The sequence below is a fragment of the Camelus ferus genome, chromosome 10 (genome assembly GCF_009834535.1).
Source record: "Camelus ferus isolate YT-003-E chromosome 10, BCGSAC_Cfer_1.0, whole genome shotgun sequence".
NCBI classification, from domain to species: domain Eukaryota; kingdom Metazoa; phylum Chordata; class Mammalia; order Artiodactyla; family Camelidae; genus Camelus; species Camelus ferus.
Window position 1 is genome coordinate 7,291,090 of NC_045705.1, and position 21,309 is coordinate 7,312,398.

Below are 21,309 nucleotides of genomic sequence, written 5' to 3' on the forward strand. Positions count from 1 at the left end.
AGTGGCTGAATGTCATGAGAAGTTACACCCTAGGCAGTGGAAAGTGTTTTTTGGTAGAGTTTTTTTTTTTAATTATGTAAGTTCCAGGTGTACAGAGTTGTAACTGGACATCATTGTACATTACAAAGTGATTACAGCCACAAGCCTAGTTACCATCCATTACCATAGAGCTGACCCTCTTCACCCATTTCACCGACCTTCCAAACCCCTTCCCTTCTGGTAGCCACCCAAAGGACTTTGAATAGGAGGATTATTAAATGACTGAACAGACTACTACTTTAAGAATTAAAGCATGTGGACATTATAAGAATAATAGCTATTTATTATACGCTTACTATCTTCTAAGCACTTTACATGTGTTATCTCTAGTCCTCAGTGTAACCTTATGAGTGTATTTCCATCACCATTTTACTGATCAAGAAACTAAGGCTTAAACAGTTGACATAAATCGCCCTGCTAGTGAGTGGTGGAGTTACAATTCAGATCTAGTATTGTCTGACTTCAAAGCTCCATGTTTCTAACATGCGTAAGTAACTCCTTCCTATATTATGGATAAAATATGGGAGCATATTGAAGCGTACACCTAGGTTGTCACAAAAATACTGTAGGAAACTGATTATGAGACCAAAGAACTTAGTATTCTTGTCCTTTACTCTTTTATCCCTATCTGTAAACCAGACTACCCATTGGACACGTACATTAATTAAGTTCCTGGGAGGGGGGAGGAAATCCAGCCTGGTTGCACCTAAACCAGTTGCCATAAAGAAACAGTTCAAAAGAGCAGGACCACTGAGAACGGCTTCAAAAAGAGGAGAACACCTGAGCAGACCTGCCCCCTAACATTTGCAAGGCTCGGGGCAGGACAGACACATATAGCATGTGTCTAAATACTAAAACGTTATAAATCAGGCTAACAGACAGTTCAATAGCCTCTGTCTTCCTTCCTTGACAAATATATATTTATAATGACAAAATGAAAAAAAATATGGAAAGTTATGTTTCTTATATGACTGAAAGTCAAAATATCTAATGACTGGATTTAATTATTACTGCGCACATCTGGATATTCTGTTGTTGGGTTGGTGATTTTTCCATGAATAATAAAATTAAGTTACTCAGAGTTAATAAATTATTAATTAATCCATAACATTTATTTTATTGCCTTCAATGACTGCAAAGTCCCTAATCTTGTCACAGCAAAGATCTTCATATAATTGGTTTTCTGTGGACTGGCAAGATCTAAACTTTAAAAGCTAAAGTATTCAAGGTAAAATGTAATTTTATCCAAAGTGTACACAATTTGAATACATGTTCATCACAAGTGTAAACTAAACATAAGCGTGACAAAGTAAAAATTACTTTGTGTGATCTCAAAAGTTATTTTTCCTCTAAGATCTTAATTTTCTTTAAAAGAAAAGATAAATTTTGAAGTATAATTAATGAATGTAAAATTTAAATGAAAATGATTTAAAAGAAGCTGAAATTTTATTTTTGGGGGAACTCAAATCTTATTAACTATCTTATGAGACTAAAACTATTAGCAATTCTAGTGTTCGGTGTTGATCTAATTGCCAAAGAATATCAAACAGGTCACTTCCAGTCCTACGTTTATTTAACTTAAGAATAATAGGACTTGTTTAATATTACAATATGTTCTTCTGCCACAGTGGGCAACTGTTGGGAATACCATGCTAATAGGTGGGTCCTTCTAGAACCGGGAATTAGAACAGAAAAAGCAGCAGCAAAATGGAAGTGTGGAGCTACTGGGAAACGGTACCTCCTTTCACGCCAAGAGGAAAGACTTGAGGTTAATTTGTCTTTTTCTTACCTACGTGCTTCTGCTGCCCAAATCTCCCCACCCTCCCGAAGAAGTGTCCTCGGACCTCAGCAGCATCCCAGTCCAGAAGGAAGCTTCCCGCCCCCAGGAGGAAGCCGCCTTCGGCTTCCAAGACACAAAGCAGGAGGTACAGAGAAGCATCCTCCTGGAGCCTGATCCCCACTGCTCACAAGAGCGGATGCTGAGGGTGACCTGTGGTGCTGCGCAGCTCGCAGCCTCAGACTCTAAGTGACCACATGCCCTCGAGCACGTTTCTTTTGTGTGTGTTTGTGATGCCCCTGGCTCCCCAGAGCGCACGGCCCGGGCTCCATGGCCAGTGTGGCTCGTGAGCGTCTGCTGTAAGTGACTGGGCTCCCTTCAGTCTGCAGGATTACACGGTTGGGGGGGGCGTTGAGTTGGTGGGAGAGGTGCGTATGGGAGGGGGCAGCTGCCAGCCTGAAGACTTTACCTGTGCACATTCCCCACTGCAGAGCAGTCTGGTTTTAATAAAGCCAGATTCTACCAGGAGAAAATGAAAGATTACGGGGGCCTCCATGAACATGTGACAAAGTCGAGATGGAAACTGGGAGGAAATTAGGTGAAACACAAGGGAGTGATGTATTGGAAAGGGGGAATGAAAAGCAGTCAAGAATGGAAACACCTGAAAAGCAGTTCTGGAAACTTCGCTCACTCCTTCTGTACAAGTGACCTGCTCCTCTGGGTACTGACCTTGCTCGACTACTCAAATCTGCAGCTGGGGCAACAGTGAGCTGTTTTCTATTAACGCTGGAGTACTCTGAGACTTTGGCCATCTTCAGTTGCAAAACCAGGAACCGAGAACAGCATGATTGAATGAATGAATGAATGAATGAATGAAAAGTAAATAAATAAATAGCTTGACTGACCTGCCACTCAGATCTGCCCTATACTGTGCAGAAGCAAATAGCTAAATAGTGATTTTGGTTTTGTGGTTAAAATCAACTACTATGCAACTTCTTAAGTGGTCCATGGCTGTCTGTGTGTTATCCTTATAATTGAAACAATATTTCCCCACTTTTCTCAGAGTAATAATTTTAAAGATGGGGTCTCTAACATCGGGGACAGCCTGGCCCCCATAGTGTTACACTCTTCCCCAAATGACAGGGGACACAGACTGAAGGCTTCACGATTGGGACTTTGCTCCTGAGGCCAGCTCGGGCCCTAGAGAAGGAAAGGCCCTGGATTATCTCTGAGTCTTAGTGAGTTTGGAGTGACTTTAAAATTATTAACCAATAGAAATAAGATAGGTGGGGACTTGGGAACACGTTCTCTGTGGGTAACAACAGGAGTGACGAGGTCAATTGCTGTTAAGTCTAAACAATCAGAAACTCTGCAGTCTCTCACCCAAACCCCCAGAGTGGATGTCACCGGCTTGCTGGACGGCTGCATTATAAACAGCGTTGTGGTGAAGTCATCATTTATTAATGACCATAGTGATGAAAACACTATATTGCAAATGTTTTTTCAGGCAGTACATCTCCTAAGTGCTCGATAAATACTTGTTGAATAAATACTTGTTCATTAATTGGTTCAACAAATGTTCACTGAATACCTGTTACGGCGAAGGCACCGGGTCCTGATACAAAAATGTGTCACAGCCAGAGCCTTCCAAGAGATTGCAGTTTTGCAAATGTTGTGCCAATGAATGGATGACCCAGAGTGTTTTTCTCTTTGTTTTTACACAAAGGATTTTGAATGTGATTTTTGGTAAAAGCCAGTCGAGAACTCAGGATACCCTTGAAACTTGTATTTTGGTTTTTTGTTTTTTTAACATACATATATATCCCCAGTTCCTCTGCTGATTTCGTACAACTAGAAACGAAACACTAAAAATCCAATCTCACGCATGCTCCTTTGGGATGGCAAAAATAGTCATTTTGCATTTAGAAGAGCATTTTCAGTGGCACTTAAAGAAGAGTTACAATAAGGAAGGGTAATGTGTATGACTTCAGATGACAGGAAAATGGGTCCCTCTTAGCTTTTAAGTTATGCAACTTCCTCCCTGATGACTGAGAGGAAAAGAAAGAGGTTGCAAACAGTCAATAAAGAGTAAGGCAGGAAGTGTGTGGTGACCACAGTCCCAGGAGGCTTCCCCCTGTCGCTGCCTCTGAGGGAACAAGTCTCTAAGGCAGTTAAAGTTTTCTCGCTTCTCACATGATCCCAGACGGAACACAGCGCAGGGGCTTCAGTGTGTAGGTTTAAAGGCGCGTAGAGAAATAGAGAACCAAGAAGATGAAATCTTTACTTTGAGGAGTGCAAGAGGCTCCCTGCTCTGTCCCCAGGCAGTGCTTTTCACTGTCTGGTTGGCTGGGAACTTGGAGTCATGTAGGTCCTGATAAGCAGTGGACACTGGGGAGAATGTGGATGCAAAAAAGGTAGTAATGATGATACTGATCATGCCTGCCTCCCACTGGTCAATGCTCTCTAAGTAAGCTGCTCCTACACACGTGCCAGCCCGTTTACTACGACGCTCTGCAGTGTTATTAACCCCATCTTACTGAGGGATAAAAGTAAGAAGCTGAGACTTAAGAGACCATGTTCGTCCAGGGTGACAAAGCCGAGAAGGGGCAGAGCAACGTTTGAAACCAAAATTGGTCTGACTCCAGGGCTCCTGTTCTAACTCAGAGCTCTCCCACCTCAGGGAATTTGTAAGTGAAAGGTCACTTCAAATGTTAAGCAGAATATGTTCAGTGTCATATGAATGATGTAAACAAGAGATGCTGGAGAGATGGGGTGGTGCAGACAATGAGGCGATGAGGGAAGGCTTCTTGAATGAGGTGGAATTTACATCTGGTTTCTGAAGAATCAGACGTGCTGAGATTGACAGGTGAGGATTACGTAAGAACTGTTTCTAAGCTGTCATCTCTTATCATCTTACTCATCTTGACTGGCAGTAATGAACATGAATAATTTCAACAAAAGTGCATCGAGTGCCCACTATGGGAAGGGCATTATTTTTGTTGCCTTAAAGCTTTTTAGCATACTTTGAAGGAGGGACTGGTTAATGTCCAGCATCTAGATCCATTAGACCCCGAGCCAGATGGCTCCATGGGGCCTTTGGGAATGGCCGGTACAGCAGTTGCCACTTTTGCACATACTCATGAGAAGAATGGCCCCTGGGGAATTTCATAGACCTGCAATCTGGAGATAATGTAATTCTGATCATAATTCAACTGCCCCCAGTTAGAAGGTTGCAGGCTTTAGCAAATAAAAACACAGGAGGCTCAGTTAAATTTGAATTTCAGATAAACGACAAAAATTTCAGTATAAACATGTCCCCAGTATTGAATGTGACATACTTACACTAAAAAAGTTAATTTGTCATTTATCTGAAATTCAGGTTTAACTGGGCCCCCGCCCCCCAAGATTTTATCTGGCAACCATAGCAAGACAGGACTTAGAGGGAAAATTCTGAGATTTGAATTTCTTTGGCCTATATAAATAGTCCTGTTTGAAAACATCACATCAACTAAAAAAGAAAAGAAAAATTCTTACTAGGCTGCACACCTGCCCATGAAACGCGTTCCATTTTCACATGAAACAAATGGAGCATGAAAAGAGCTATATCAGAAGATAATTTTGTGGAACCAATGTAAGATCTCCATGTTTTCATACCTCACATATTCATTCAAGAAATTCTGACCTTAAAATAGTAGTCAGGGTTGACCCAAGTAAGTCACTTATTCTGTATCAAGATAAAAATAAATTTCAGGCCATGTATAAGGACAGGCGGAAAACTGGATTTCCAAGAAAGGCCCCCATTAAAGCCGACAGTTAAGAGGGGTTCACTGAGGAGGCATGTGCCTTCCCATCGAATCGTTAAGAATGATGATGGGTTTTTGGAGTTGGAGTCAAATATCAGCCTTTATACCAAGTTCAAGTCAGTGCTGCAGCTGCCTTCTGTCACTGACACCACTGGGGAGACATTCAAAGGCACACTCGACATTTTTTTTTTCTAGAGCATTTTTCAAAACAACTTGAAAATTAATCCTAGCACCCCCAAAGCAGAAAGCAAATATATTTACCAATTTAATGTCTGCCTTGCCAGGAATTATGAAATAAGAAAAAAGGATTCTGAAGAGAAATAATATACTTTGAGAGAATGTAAAGCATTCAAGGTAAAATGGAGTCTTGAAGAAGGAGAGACTTTAAATCACGTTTAGACATAAATCCTTTCAGGTCCCAATCCCACAGATTACCAGCATCTGCTAAGCCTAGATAGTTTATAATCACTCAAATTGTTCTAATCTTCCTATGGAAGGCTTACCAAGGAAGTACTGAATTACACTGGGTTAATACTTCTAAGAATGAACAGTCAAGAGAACGATGCATAAATTCATGTAGTGGCTCCATAGTAAAACCTAATGTTTGTAACGTATCTGGACCAGGCTATGGTTATTAAAGATAACCTTCGTCATCACCTGGAAAGTTGCCAACCGTTACTTGCTTTCACCCACCCTCGCAGTCATCTCTGACTTGTCATATTCTTGCCATCAAAAAAAGAGGAGGACTTAAGGTTTGAGTCTGTAAAATAGGAAACCATAAAAGCAAAGCACAAATATGGCAATGAGGGAAGATGCTAGAATACTGTCCATGAATGGTGCTCTTTATATGAAGCATCAGCTTTAAATATGACGTCTCTGAGAGTCTGTCTGCCTCCCGTGCCCTGAGTGGGAACAGTGCAGGGCAGCATTTAGTGCTGTGTGAAGCGTACCGTTAGAACTTTTGAGCAACAGTCGCCATGACCTATGATGCGTTTTTTTTTTTTTTAAAGATGGACGAGGCATTTGCACTTGTATTGTACTTTAGTAAGTGCATAGGAATAAGCATTCTCACTCCCCTTCAATGAATTTCCTGGGATCAAGGGAAGTGTCTGAATGACATAGAGATATAAATCGACAAATTAGAGACTAGCTAAGCAAATAGTTCTTCTACTTAAATAGAAACAGCAATAAAACATATAATAATAACTGAGTTAAGTGATTATGTTGGGTGCATTCCTACATCCATTTCAGGAGAATGTCTGGGTCTTGATTTCCCCCACCCCAACACAGCCTTGTTTTCACATTCCCTGGTCTCCAGTCATACTCTCAAATCCTGTGAACACACCACTCCATGAACTCTTCATGCCTCTTTGCTTTTGTGTGTCCTCCTGCCCCTGGTGGGATTCCCCTCTGCCCTTTGTCTCCCCGGCAAACCTCTGCTTAGCTTTCAATACTTAATTCAAAAATCACCCTCTGACCTCTGCTGCCGGGTTCCCCCAGCCCCAGAGTTGGGTGCCCCTCCACCATGTTTCTCCAGCCCTGCGTTCGTATCCTCTACAAGAAAGCTCATGGCGGTGATTCCCATTAGCTGTTTCTTTGCTGTCCTACTTCTTGAGACAAGGGACTATGTCTTTTTCTACTTTTTATCCCCAAAACAGGGTATGATAGATGGCACACCTAAGTGATCAATCAGATTTTGTTCAATGACGATAACCTGGCATATGCCACTGGCCTGGACACTCTGTGGGGGTAGAAACAATTAGGATACCAGAGACCTGACATACGCACGTAGAACAGCTCAATTACAAAGCTCTAAACTTAATGATAACCAGCAGGGAAAGTTGTAGCCACTGAAGAAAGAGGGTAAAATTCAGTGGGCAGGATTGGGGAAGGCCACATAGAGAAGGTAAAATTTGAGATGGGCTTTGACAGAGGCTTAAAATGGAAGAAGACAGTGGCCTCCCCTTCCTGGGAGGTTCACCAGGGTCATAGACTTTAGGACAGAAAAGTCAGGACATAGACTGTAATTAGAGGGCCAAGTACAAGTGCAGGCTTTACACTGAAGAGTAGTTGAAAATCTTCTTGGGGCAGGGGGAGTATAGTTCAGGGGTAGACTGCATACTTGGCATGCACAAGGTCCTGGGTTCAGTCCCCAGTACTGCCATTAAAAAAAACAATCTACCCTTTCTTCATTCTAGGTAACACTGAGAATATTCCAGTGTCTAGTGTTATATTATCTTCTTCTGGTCTAGGATGCAGGCCTAAAAGGGACTCATCTCTCACCGACAACTTGTGTAGACACTGTTTGTGGAGTTTCTATGGACTGGGGACACAAGGATCTGCAAAGACGATGTGAAATATTTTTTTTTAAGCAAATTGAGTCTATGACTCTGCCTCGAAATATGCAGTACTTGTCTCAGCCTTAAGCTTTCCTATTCTCTTATAATTTTATGAACTATATTTGGGGGATGCTTTGGCCTAAAGCTCAAAACTAGAAAGACATTCTCCTTGCCTTTGCTGTCCTTAACCTGTGGTTCTTCAGTTCCTGGACTCAGAAATGTCATTCAATTATGATTACAAGGATGAAAAGATGTTGTGGTGTATTTATATAGTGGAATAATACTCAGCCATAAAAAATAATAAAATAATGACATTTGCAGCAACATGGATGGACCTGGAGAATGTCATTCTAGTGAAGTCAGCCAGAAAGAGAAAGAAAAATACTATATGATATCACTTATATGTGGAATGTAAAAAAAAAAAAAAAAAAAAGACAAACTTATTACAAAACAGAAACAGACTCACAGACATAGAAAACAACCTTATGGTTACCAGGGCAGGAAGGGCTTGGGAAGGGATAAATTGGGAGTCTGAGATTTGCATATACTAACTACTATACATAAAATAGAGAAACAACAAGTTTATACTGTACAGCACAGGGAACTATATTCAATATCTTGTAGTAACCTATGGTGAAAAAGAATATAAAAACGAATATATGTGTGTGTTCCAATATGACTGACATATTGTGCTGTACACCAGAAATTGACACAACACTGTAAACTGACTACACTTGAATTAAAAAAAAAAAAGAAGTCCAAGGGTGAGAGGAAATGGGTTATAGGGAGGGGACAGCCAGCAGAAGCTGGGGCAGCGGTGGTGATGGGCGCACCTGGGCTGCTTTCAACTGCAGATGTGGAGGCCGCAGGGCGGGAGTGAGCAGCGGCCAGGTGGCGGCAGGGTTCAGTGGGCTGGGCTGAGCTGCTCCCCAGAACCGGCTGCCTCCGCCTCTCTGCACCACATTGAGCAAGCCCCTGACCGTTTCCTCCCTCGGATGCCCTCCTTCCAGAAGAGGGCATAACAATGTGTATTCATCAGAGGAATTACTGACCAGTGTCTCGCTCAGAAGCAGCTAATGGAGGTGGTAGGAAGACCTTTGAAAACATGAAACAAAGGGCACAAGTAGGAACAACAGGAAGTGGAAGAGCGAGCACTCCGTGACCCGTGATGCTGTGTCCTGTGCTGGTGTCGGAGAGGTCAGAAGGCCTCAATAAAGATTTATGACTAAGGAGGATGGTGATGCTGGGGACCCAGTCACTGTGCACCCAGAAACCCTTAGCATTTCAAGGAGCGGGTACCCCTCCTGGAGCACTTCTTTCTGCATTGGAATTGCCCCATCTTCAGCCCCACCCCCTTTCGACTTTGTCAACACATAAGTGGCCGATTCACTTAACTACACAAATGACTCATGACTTAAGGAGCCACAGGCAGCAGTTCCTTAAGCAGCTTCATCTTCTCCTCATACAGGAAAGGAGTACCCAAGGCACGTCTCTTACAGGCTGTCTTTTCTGAGTGTGGCGTGAAGACGGTGGGGGAGCCATTCGACCTGAGCTCAACTATCCGAGCCCAAGGAGAGAATGAAACCAGGAACACACTTCAAAAGGCACAAGATTCTTTCAAATTCCTCAGCCTCTCTACTTCCTAACTGGACCTCAATTCAAAAAAAAAAATCTCATTTTCCATGAAAGGTCCAAATATGTCCTTTGGGGGCATTTTGGTCCAAAGGGATGTGATTAAGAATTTAAGGAGGAAAAGGCAACTTTCTACAATTTTCAGCACACATGAACTGTTTGACAATTACTGAATTCTAGCTGCGTTTAGAGGGCAGTGTGGGTAGCCAGCCACTGCTATTCCAGATGGGAATTTTGGCCAAGGGCTTCAAAGCAAGTGTACATCGTGTTCCACGTGACTCAGAGCATTTCTCATCTGGAAGATAACTGCATCAACAATTCCTGGAGTTTTCTTGGTTATTTAAACCTTCTGCCTTGGAACTGAGTACATGGCTTACCAGCATCGGCAACTGTTCCCTATTTTGTTATAGCTTTCAGGGAAGGAGTAGGAATCTGTAGAGGAAAATGGGAACAAATGATTCCAGAGAGTGTACACCCCTGATCACATTTAATCCTCATAAGAATGCTAAAAAGTTCTTTTCCTCCATTTTATAGGCCTTAAAAAAAAAAAAAAAAAAACAAAAACTGAAGCTTAGAAAAGTTCAGTAACTTGTCTAGGCTCTAGAAATGGAGGTGCTGGAGCTAGAATCCAGAGTTTCTTTACTCAAAAACCTATGTTTCACCCACGTCAGTTTACCAGAATAGCCTGGGCACAGCCTCCAAAGACCTGTGTTGGAAATGTGCCTTTTCCTGGTTCTCAGGATTGATTCACTTTTTATTATTCAGCTCTTTAGGCTGCTTATGTATTGTGTTACATAGAAATTCTGAGCATTAATAATAAATCAAATGAGGGGGAAATACTTTCGCTACATATCCACCCACCCACCTACACACCACACACACACACACACACACACACACACACACACACACACACACCACACACACACACACACACACACACACACACTACATTTTTTTTTTTTAAACAATTGTCTCTTTGTTCCAAGACGGGGAATGAAAATAATTAGAATTTGCTGTTGGGCGTCTGTGTCCACTTTAACCTGATCTATTTTGTCTAACGTTTCTTTGCAAAGCTCTCAAATGCATTGTTAGCCTATCTGATTCTGTCGTCTAGAGACCGCGGAGTAGTTCCATCTTACCCAGGGAACGGATCACTTTGAAGGAAGGGAGAGCATTCTTTACTGACTTTTCCTAATTTAAACCCATTGAATTTTGTTTCAACTGCCATTTTAAGGGCAAAAAAAAAAAAAAAAAAAGCAATGCATCCGTAAAGAGCTCTGTCACTTTTCTCCATGTGATGACTAATGGTGGGGAACTTAAACCCTTATCCTTAGCATCTTTTGGAGTCCAGACAATTCAACACTCTCTTGGGATGAGTAAATATCAGCCTGTTCCCAGGAAGATTAACTAGTAAGATGATGGAGGAAAAGCTGCTACTTTTTAGAGGGCTATACTTAAACTGCCATCTCCGCTTCTTAAGACAGAATCTCAGATGATTCATTTCCGTGGTGCTATAATTTCTAGAAAGAAAAGATATTTTATACAGTTTTAAGAGTAGCAGTAGTTTCTTTCCAAGTTGTTAATTTTGGTCTCAAAGTTAACGTTCATTAATGTAATACATTTACTGATCTTTCAAAGGCCATGATACAGAGTAGAAGACCTGGGTCCCAGGGTTCCCCATTGCTGAGCAGGTACTTGTAGGCAAATCCTCAATTTCTTTCCCTATTGTGGAGGTAACAGTACTTACCCAGCTTCCCTCATAGCCTCACATTTAAAGGGGGAAAAAAATGAAGCATATTTAAGTACTTTGAAAGTTCTGAGGGACCCAGCGGGATGCAAAGCACGAGCTTTGTGGACAGAAAGCCCCATGCTGGAAACTTAGCTTTGCTATACTTATCACCTGTCTGGGCAAATTTCCTAAAGTTGCTGTATCTTGGCTCACGCATCTGTAAAGTGCGCCAAAAATAGTCCCGAGCACATAGGATACTTGCAAGGACCAAAGCAACTCCTCTCTCCATATTATAGCAGAAGGAAACTGAGGCCCCAGTGGGTAGTGTCTTTTCCAAGTTCATTCATCAACAGGTACTTACTGACTTACACCAAGCAGAGTGCACGCAGGGATTTAAAAGCCATGGCTTACGTGATCATGCTGCCTCAGTTCTTCAAAACGTCTTCACTTTTTTCTTTTTAACTGCGAGTTCGTTTTGCTGCTTTATTTCAGGAGGAGCAGTCATAGTGCTGACTCTCTCCTGTTTATGGGCTGATGACTCAGCCATGAGTTATCTAAGCCTCTGGTGCCTTCTTTCTTCTTCTCTTCTGCCATCTCTATCATGGGACCATTTTCTTTCTGCTCGCACTTCTCCTGGAGGTTGTGCAAGAGTGATGAGCCACCGTGAATTAACCCCTTGTTAGCAGCCCTGTCTCTGGAGAGAAGCCTCCCCCACTACAGCTGAGTGATGAGCTGATGAGCATCTCTGCTTCCTGAAACATCTCCTCCGTGACTCTGGCTTCCCAGTCGCCTTTTGCCTCATTCTGCTCTAATTGCTCCTTCTTTGCTGGATCCCTTCCCCGAACTAACCCCTTAAATGTTAGTGTTCCTTGGGGATCTGCCCTTGGACTTCTCTTTTCATTCTGCTGGCTCTCCCGGGTGATCACATACGCCCTCGCGTCCTCAGTTACCCGTTCTCCGATATTGATTCCGAAGTCCATTGTCATTCACACTGAGTCCCTCTCTTAACCTCTGGATCCAGATGCTTTTTGAACATTACTGCCTGTGTCTCACAGGCCAAATGTGTTGTGTCCAAAAATGAACTCACTTGTCCTCCCATTTATACACACACACACACACACACACAAAACAACCTCTTTCTGCTCTTCCACTGGGTACCCTGTGAGCCATTGTGTTCCGTACACGATAAACTTGCCACTTTTCCCCAAGGGCTTGTCACGCTTGTCATGCAGGGGATGTGTGACTTCTTCCTCAAAGGACCCAACCTTACCTCTCATCTTCCCTTTTCTTACAGCTCCCCCTTCGGTCCCAGCAAGTTAGCCTTTAAGAAAGACAAAGCCAGGGGAGAGTACAGCTTAAGTGGTAGACCGCATGCTTGGTATGCATGAGGTCCTGGGCGTTCAATCCCCAGTACCTCCTTGAAAAACCAAATAAAGAAATAAACCTAGTCACCTCCTCCCACCAAAGAAAAAAGAAGAAGAAGAAGAAGAAAAGACTGACCTCAAGAAAGACAAAGTCTTTTTAGATCTCTCAGGGATAATTATTTGTTGCATCTTCGGTGCATTCAGAGCTTTTATTCATAGCTTTATATCTTTTTACTTATCTCTTCCCAATGAGACTTTGAGTTCATCAAATAGGGTAATGTTCTTTTCTTTTTTATCTCAAAGGCCTTGTCACATTGGATAATGCCTTACACACAGAAAAAATTCAATAGAAATTTTTTGAATGAAGGCACTTATAACTATTATGAAGACCCCAAGGAGCATTGTTTATCATTCTTTTCCCATAGTGAGATATTTGATTGTTGGTAATCATCTACTAAATAATTCACTTAGCACTCCACACACTAATGAACAAAAAAGAGCCTTCAAAATGGCCTTGGTATCATATCAAGATGTTGAGTTTAGTTGGAATTTCAAAAATATTTCTGTACCATTGTGTCTCAACAGCTTTCAGGTCTCCCTAAAGTTTATTTATCTCTAATTGACTTAAACTGTTTAAAAACATAGTCATTATACTTAAGCTATCTGACCCCAGATTTCTGATTATATTAGATCCAAAGATAGATGAAGACTCTAAATCTAAAGGTATTCCAATAAATGGATAGAATGAAGTCCACGTAACATGTACTTGGAGGCTATAGAAAAGGAAGAGACAAAAGAATTTCAAAACTTAATTAAACCAATTATATTTACCTATGCTGTAATGTCTAAGTGTTAGGAGTTGAATGATATGTTGGTTTTATAAAAGGATCATGATTTGTTATTAATTGTCCAACATGGCGCCTGGAGATAAGAAAACAAGAATAATAATTATAATAACTGACATTTATTAGGCCCTTACTATGTGCTAGATGTGGTGCCAAGGACTTTACATTTACCGCTTAATCCTCCCAATATCTCTTTGACACAGCTCCTATGACGTCTCCTGTTTACAGATGAGTAAAATGAGTCTTCGAAAGGTTGAATGGCTTGTGGGAGGCCAGACAACACATTTTTAGAACTATTTCATTATAAGTCCTACTGAGCATTAAGTGAATGAGTGATTTTTAATCGTCTTGATGCTGTATTAATTAGTAAACAACTGATAAATCATTTGATGAATTTGTGTAAACTGTTTGGACACGTCTGAAGTGATAAGGCATCTGACCCATGCTGTAGACATTACTGAGAACCATCAGCATTAGGGACAGTTAACAATTGGTTGTCTAAATACACCTCTTTAGTTTGCTTTCAAATCTGCTTTCCTATCAAAGTCTTGAGCATTTACTGTAAAGCATGCTTGTTTGTTTCCTGGACCTGGAACTCTTTGGGTAGAAATGCAAGAAGAATTATTTCTTTAAAAGTGGACAGTTATCAGGAATGACCACTAATATATCCTTAAAACATTGTGGGAGATTTTCAGGTCTGTTACATAATGTAGGAAATGGAGTTTCCTGCTGGAGGGTGATTAAAAAGAGTAACTGACAGTAAGTTTTTGTGGCGCTGTTCAAGTGTAAATGTATTCAAAGTGATCACAATCAAAAGAGCCTACATATAAGGCCTTTTCCCAGGTAAATTACTTTCAAAATATCTACCCCACACAGTATGCTAGATAGGCCACCAATAAAGAATGCAAATTATTTTTTCTCACTATTTGATCTCCAGGGTTGGATTTATGAATAGTAAATGAAGATGGAACTGCCTTTTTATAAGATTTGAGGGGCATGGAAAAAGTTTTCTTGTCCCAAAAGATTTTGCCTCTTAAAAAAAAAAGGTATAGGTTTAAAAGGTTTTCAGGTCTTTGGTTGCTAGTTATAAGTAAATATCCCTGGGGGAGAAAAGCCCTTATGTCTTTATAGTCAAGTAATCAAACTGGGCAGCTGTTAAAATGCAGATTCCCAGGCCTGATCTCAAAGATTCTGATTTTATAGGTCCGAGATGTGATCCAGGAATCTGCATTTTAACAGGCACTTGGATGATTCTGATTTAGATAGGCTTCTGGACAACACTGAAAACCTTGACTTCATGGATGGTTGACAGAACTTGGGGATGTCTAGAAGCAAGAGCAAGAAGAAAAACTGAAAAGTTACCAAACCCAAAACTCATCTCATTGAAAATATCATCTAGATCCAGCCCTGCCTTGATTCTCAGGTTTATCTGAGTTTTATTACTTCAGCTATCACCAGGGGAAATAAATGAAACAAAAACGCCTTAACTGACTTAAAAAACAAACCAAAAAAAAAAAAAAAAAAAAGGAGGAGGATGACTTTTGTTTCTAAATGGCTCTTTTTAAAGGCCCCCAGAAACCAGTGCTGAAATGCTAAAAATTTAGAGCAGAATGTACAAAACGTTCTTGAATTATATTTTATTCTTGGGTGCCAGGCACATTCATTGGGCTTGTATCACAAAACATTGAAATAATAAAAAGCAGGTGCCCTTTCAAGTTTCTTTCATAATTGGGAAACTAAGAGTTGATGTATTTTGCAAAGAATTTTGACAGGATAACCCCAGTGGATTAATCCAGTGCCTTCACTATACATTGGATGAGATAGAGATTGAGGGAGAGGGTGCAATGCTTAAAAGATTATAATAGATGATTAATTAGGCTAATAATACTTTTTATGTTTTGTGGGAAATAACTCTCTCTTTTTTTTTTTCTTAATTACTGCTGTAAAATGTGGCTAGCTGTTAAGAAGTGCTTGTCCCATATGATGGAGACTGAGTTTGGAAGCTTAGTCAGAAACCTTGCAAGAGTGCTACTATGGAGAAAACAGGAAGACAGCTTCCTCTCTGCACATACACTGTTTCCTGGGGAGGAAGTGAGGGCTTTAAAAAAAAATTGTTCTTTGTTGACTCTGTAACTGAGAGGCATCTATTTAGTGATGACCATATATGTTTATACAACCAGGACATCAGCCCTGAACGAAAAAAAAAATCCTGAAAGTACCTTCTCTGATAATGACAAGGTTCAAAGCCCTTGGATCCGTTGGTTGGGAATTTGTTGTATTTGATGATCACCGTTGATTTACTCACAGCCAAAGCGCATACAGCCTGGACAGTCTTTCAGGGACAGCAGTTAAACACCACACTGTTAAGTGGATTTCAGCACTGCTCTGATTTTGAATGCAGTGGCATGACCGCGGCAGCCCCAGCACCCAGCAGGCAGAGCAGCAGAGGCAATGGGTATTAGCCGGTGTGCCGGGACCAGCCCTCACAAAAGGCCCGCTTTGTGTGCCTTGGTAAAAGGGGGCAGCCCCAGGCGGTGACATCCATGGGCATAATCTGTGATCGGCTTGGTATACGGGCTACCTACCGGCTGAAACTTGTTTATGACTGACTTCATTTAAGGATAAAGTGATATCATTAAGGTGACCACAACTTAACCAGTCAACTGAGGGAACTGTGAGCGTTAACCAAAACCCATTAGAACCTAGAGTCCCTCAGTTCCAAGACAGTTCTGCACATTGACTCTTAAATAGTAACTTTAACATTATACTGAATGTTTAGGCAGGATTTGCCCTGTAACCTTTAAGGGACTTAAAGATGGGCCAGCGAGTAATTGAAATGACATCCTTTGTAGCACAGCGTTACACAGCAGAAAGAACACACGACAAAAAGCGATGCTCTGAGTACCCCAAAGCCATAGGTTTCCAGATTACAATAGAGAAATCTAACTGGAGCAGTTACAGGAAAACAAGTCCTTTTATTGAGGGCAGACTAAATCTCTTTTATAAAAACAAAAAGGGAAGTGGATTTAACATCTTTCCTTAAGTTTCTCTGAAAGAATGTTGTGGTTCAAATTTGCTCTGTTTTTTCAGGACATTGGGTGATATCTTTCCCTCCTTTTTTTATCCTCGTAACTTCATGGTCTATATAATTTTTGTCTTTCTATTATCCACCAAACAATGTTTTATAAAACCATATGTTCTCCCAATGTTTCCTTTAGATACCTCTATTATTTCTAGAAATTTCCAACGTATTGGTACAGTATTATGGAGTTGCATAGTCACTCCCAAATTCACACCAAGGACAGCCTTTATTTTCTCACATAGTTGACTATATTTATATGTGGTAAGTGCAGGCAAGAATAAAAGAAAAAAGAATCTGCATTCTTTTTCTTTTTGTCTAAAGAGAACAAAATGAAATAGATTACCTGATGACTCCCGGCCTTCTGGCAATTTCATTATCCCTGTGACAATAAAATTTTTTCAACAGAACTATTTACTTTTCTCTTGTATGAATACTATTCATTAATCACCGCAGTTATCCATTTGGCCTGAAATAAGCTAATTTTTTATGACATATAAGCTAAATTGTTTTTCATGTTCACAAACCTTTTGGAAAAGATTAAGGAACTATTTTTAGGTAACTGATAAAAACCTTTATTGCTTAACCTGCTCCATTGTGAAAATTAATTCCATCAAAACACAAATTAGGCAGGCATGGAGAACCAGAAAGCTCATTTAAGGCGCTGTTATATTGCCAGAGACATCGACTTCTCTTTAGGCATGGAAGTAAACCTTTATTTCTCCACTTAAGATGAAATCTTTTGTTGAGTGTAAAAATCTTCTGTTGAGGGCTTACTTGGAAAACCTGAACAAAACACTTGAAGGATCAAAAACAAATTGCAACTTCGTTTTCTTTTAGGGATCAAGACCTCCATGTCGGGCTGTTTTCTCTCTCAGCCAGAAACTGGGGACTCTTTCAAAAGGAGTAACAAAAAGAAACGGATGGAAGGAGGGAGGCAGATCTTTGACCTCTGGAGGGAAAGGAAGGACCAGGGTTCTGATGGCGAGGGGACCTCCAGCCATCAGCCTGTACATTAGGAGAAGAGTTGAATGCGGCCCCTCGGAAGTGGGGGCATTTGGGCTGCGGCAAGAGTGATCATCCAGCTTGCCAAGGACATTCAGCCTGTGAGCCACAGTGTGCGCCCTGGGCTGTCATCTAAGAAACAGAAATCATAGCCCTGCGCTCTTTACCACGTCTTCACCACCCTGGTGCTTGGACACATAGTGTAGATCAATTAAAATTGGTGACATTGAGTTAAATTCAGCTCAAGCTTCTTGAAAGCAGTGACCACATCTTATTTATACTTGCACGCCAAATGCAGTGCTTGAAATGTACTAGACGCTAGACACTAAATATATGCTTAAAGATGAACCCATCGTGGAATCCCTAGGCGCTCTCGAACAGTCTTGTAGAAGTGATTACATGGAAGGGACTGGTAGATCTGTCTTAGGAAAGTACTATGAATAATTGTTATTAACAAAACAATAAATGGCAACAATTAGGTCACTACAGTAATTGCTCAAAGGACAGTCCACAGATGGGAGCATTCAATTACGTGGCAACCATATGGTTATGCATTTTACCATGTTGACATCATGCTGTAAAATTCACACATTAGAAAGGAAATTAGATTAAAAGGAAATCACTCCAGGAAAGTACAGGCTACCACAAATAGTAGAGTGAAAAACACACTCCCCAAGCTTACTGCTTAGTAACAGATTTTAGGGATTTGAGCTTCTGATTCTTAAGAACTTCACTGATACCAGTTTTGAGACGCCCTCCAATCAAGGTAAGAAGAATGAAGGATAAAAAGAAATAAAATGCAGTAGAACAGCAGTGAGAGGGGGAAGTCACTGATTTAATTTAGGTGCAACTAACATTACCTCAAAAGCACGTAAAGCCTCCAAGGCCAGTCATGGTAGGGAGCCCGGAGTCCTGGGTCTTTGCTCACTCGCTCTTTCCCTCTCTCTCTCTCTGTGCTACTAAATAGATTAAGCAGATTTCCTCACCTGTAATAGGAAGGCACTGAACTACTTCTGGTATGAATTTTGGTTTGAAAAAAACTGAAAACGCATTTAGGGTTTTGCAAAGACCTCTTAAATGCATACTGCTTTGATCTTTCTAAACATATAGATAGAATTATAGGCCCATAATTCAGTGACCTGTTCATTAACCTGAGTATAATTAAGTTAATATTACAGGTAAGGCTGTGTCAGCAATTTCTTAATAATGTCTCTTTCCCAGGGAGAGCACCCCTGCTACCTCCTTTGTCTTTGCAACGCTTTCTCCTGTTTCTGTTACAGAGTCAGCCTGCAGCAATGTCTTTGACTTAGTCTGCCTGTATGTCTGTCATCCACGTTGGACTCTTGAGTTCTTTGAGGGCAAACACCATGACTTACGCATCTTTTAGAGACCTTGCATACTGCATGGCTTAGCACATAGTAGGGGCTCAGTAAATACCAAAGGACTATTAAATAAATTAGTTGGGCAATAGCATATTTAGTGCTAAGTGTCAGATACCTTCTCTTTGCTCCTCTGGATTCATGTCCACCCTTTTTCACTCTGCTCTGGCCAGACAGTTCTTGCTCCTTTCAAGGTAGCCTACTGTACAGAACTTTCTCCTGCTTGGCTCCAGAAACTTCTTCCTCTTCCAGTTCGTGGGTCTAGGGATGGTGACAGTGTCTCTGCTGTTAGCCCTGGTTCTAGCCCTTGAGGTTCCCCTCTACCGTACCTACTCCTGGGTGGTTAATCCCTGACCCGCAAGTTATCCTGATTGCAGTATACCACCTGTCTACTGTCAGGACTGTCACTAATATAGTAGGTAAGAAAGGAAAATGACTTCCATTTAAAATGGGTTTCTGCACTCATATTATTGAGAATGACCACACTGAATTTTTTGATAAATATTTCCACAGATAGATCCTTGTGTAGGCTAAGTATTTTTAAGCACAGCTCACCCTCACTGATTCACTCATCCCCCAAGTATGATGTTACAGATTCATTTCACTGTCTACACCACAAATGCATTTTGTGTTTGAGTTAGTAATTACTCGTGTTTACATCTGGTCATTGGTATTTAAATGTATTTCTGCTTGTCTTGTGACTTCTTGCATTGGAGAGGACCTCAAGAGAAAGCGTGCTAGCTTTTTCTTTTTTATGATGTTTCACAGACAGCAGTTCTAGGGGTGACAAATATCTGAAAAAAAAATCCAGATGTTTATGATGATGAATTCAGCCTAATAAGTGTAGAACCGCATCTGACAAGAAACATGTTGCACATTTTTTTTAGGGCCAATTTGATTGGACTTCTTCCATTCTTTTCAGAGTCAACAATTCTTAAGGAAGTATATAACCATTCAAATAGTATATTCGTGGCAAAATAACTTGCAGAATCATTCAAATGTCCATCCTCTAGAGCATATTAAACATGTCAGTTCAGGCAATGCTTCATATATGCCAAGCCTTTATCACTGATGTGTTAGCACCATGAAGCTAGAGATTTCTTCTGTTTTGTATCCTGCCAAACTCCCAGTGCCTGAAACAGAGACTGACATTTAGTCATTGTTCAGTAAATATTTGTTAATGAAATGAATGTATTGGAATTTGGTTATACTATTATTGTCTTCTGTGTTTTTGCAGTTGCCAAATTGTCATTCATAAATGATCAAAAAGACAGTTTTGGTTCATTTTCTCAACAGATATTTGTTGCATTCTTACTCTGTTCTGTTGAACACTCTATTCCTTTGAACTGAGTGTTTCCTTTAGGAGCTCACGTTTTACAGCTGAAAAGTATCCTCTTGAACACAACACAGTCATCAGTAGCTCCCAGTCAGTGGCTTTTCTTCTACATCAAAATACTTTTGCTCAAAGAAAGCCTGTACCTCCACTCTCTCCAACCTCTGATTTTTGCCAGCTTTGCAGAAATATACTGAAGCAATTAGCATTTTCCTAAAGAGTCCCTGAGTCTGTTCTGGGATTCTGTGGCTGGTGACCATGTTGTGCCTTTTCATGTGGACTTGATTACTCCAATAAAACTGCTGGAGGGCAGTTTTTTTTTTTTTTTCTTTCCATGATTTTTTTCTACCTCATCCACAACGGATGAAAACGGAATCCTCCTCCTTGTCTGTGATTCACATGAGGTTTGCAGGTGTCATGGTTCCATTAGACACCTTCCCAAGTCCTTTACTGGGTTTTTAATATGACTCTAGTTGATCTATACAGGCTTTTAAATTCATAGGCATTTTGATTTATTCACAAATGCTTTTTACTTGTTTGACTATAAATGTGAGTCGATGTGAATCATTCTTCTGGAGTAGTCCTAGTGGTCTCAGAATTTGGAACACATTGAATAAAACTGAAAGTAATTGACCTCTAGAGGGTGTAGATTTTGCGAGGGAATTGTACATGGCAAGACACTGTCGTAAGTGGAAATTGCACGTTCCCTTTAGGGAATTAAGTAGCCTCCTTCTTCCTCTCCCCTTCTTCCTTCCTCTTCCCTCTCCTCCCTCCTACTCTTTTTCCTCATTTTTCTTGAGGATCCCAAGTCCATTTCCCCTTGTAAAGATTCACATTTATGTGGTGGAGAGAAATGCTTTATAGATCCATCAAGTAGACCCAAATAATTATTGTAAGAAGTCATGTACAACTGTTTAAATAGATATCATCCTGAAGAATCTGTCCATGAACATACAGCTGACCCTTGAACAACATGAGGGTT

The 21,309-nt window shown here is 40.8% G+C and overlaps 1 protein-coding gene and 1 long non-coding RNA gene across 3 annotated transcripts in view; both read left to right on the forward strand.

Moving 5' to 3' along the window:
• MAML2 (mastermind like transcriptional coactivator 2) overlaps positions 1-21,309 on the forward strand; it is a 342,622-nt gene that overhangs the window by 109,771 nt on the left and 211,542 nt on the right. The window lies entirely within an intron of this gene.
• Positions 1,494-20,978, forward strand: LOC116666306. Its single transcript, XR_004323071.1, has 4 exons — positions 1,494-2,460; positions 4,177-4,184; positions 6,721-6,724; positions 20,968-20,978. It is a non-coding gene; the product is annotated as an uncharacterized LOC116666306 (long non-coding RNA).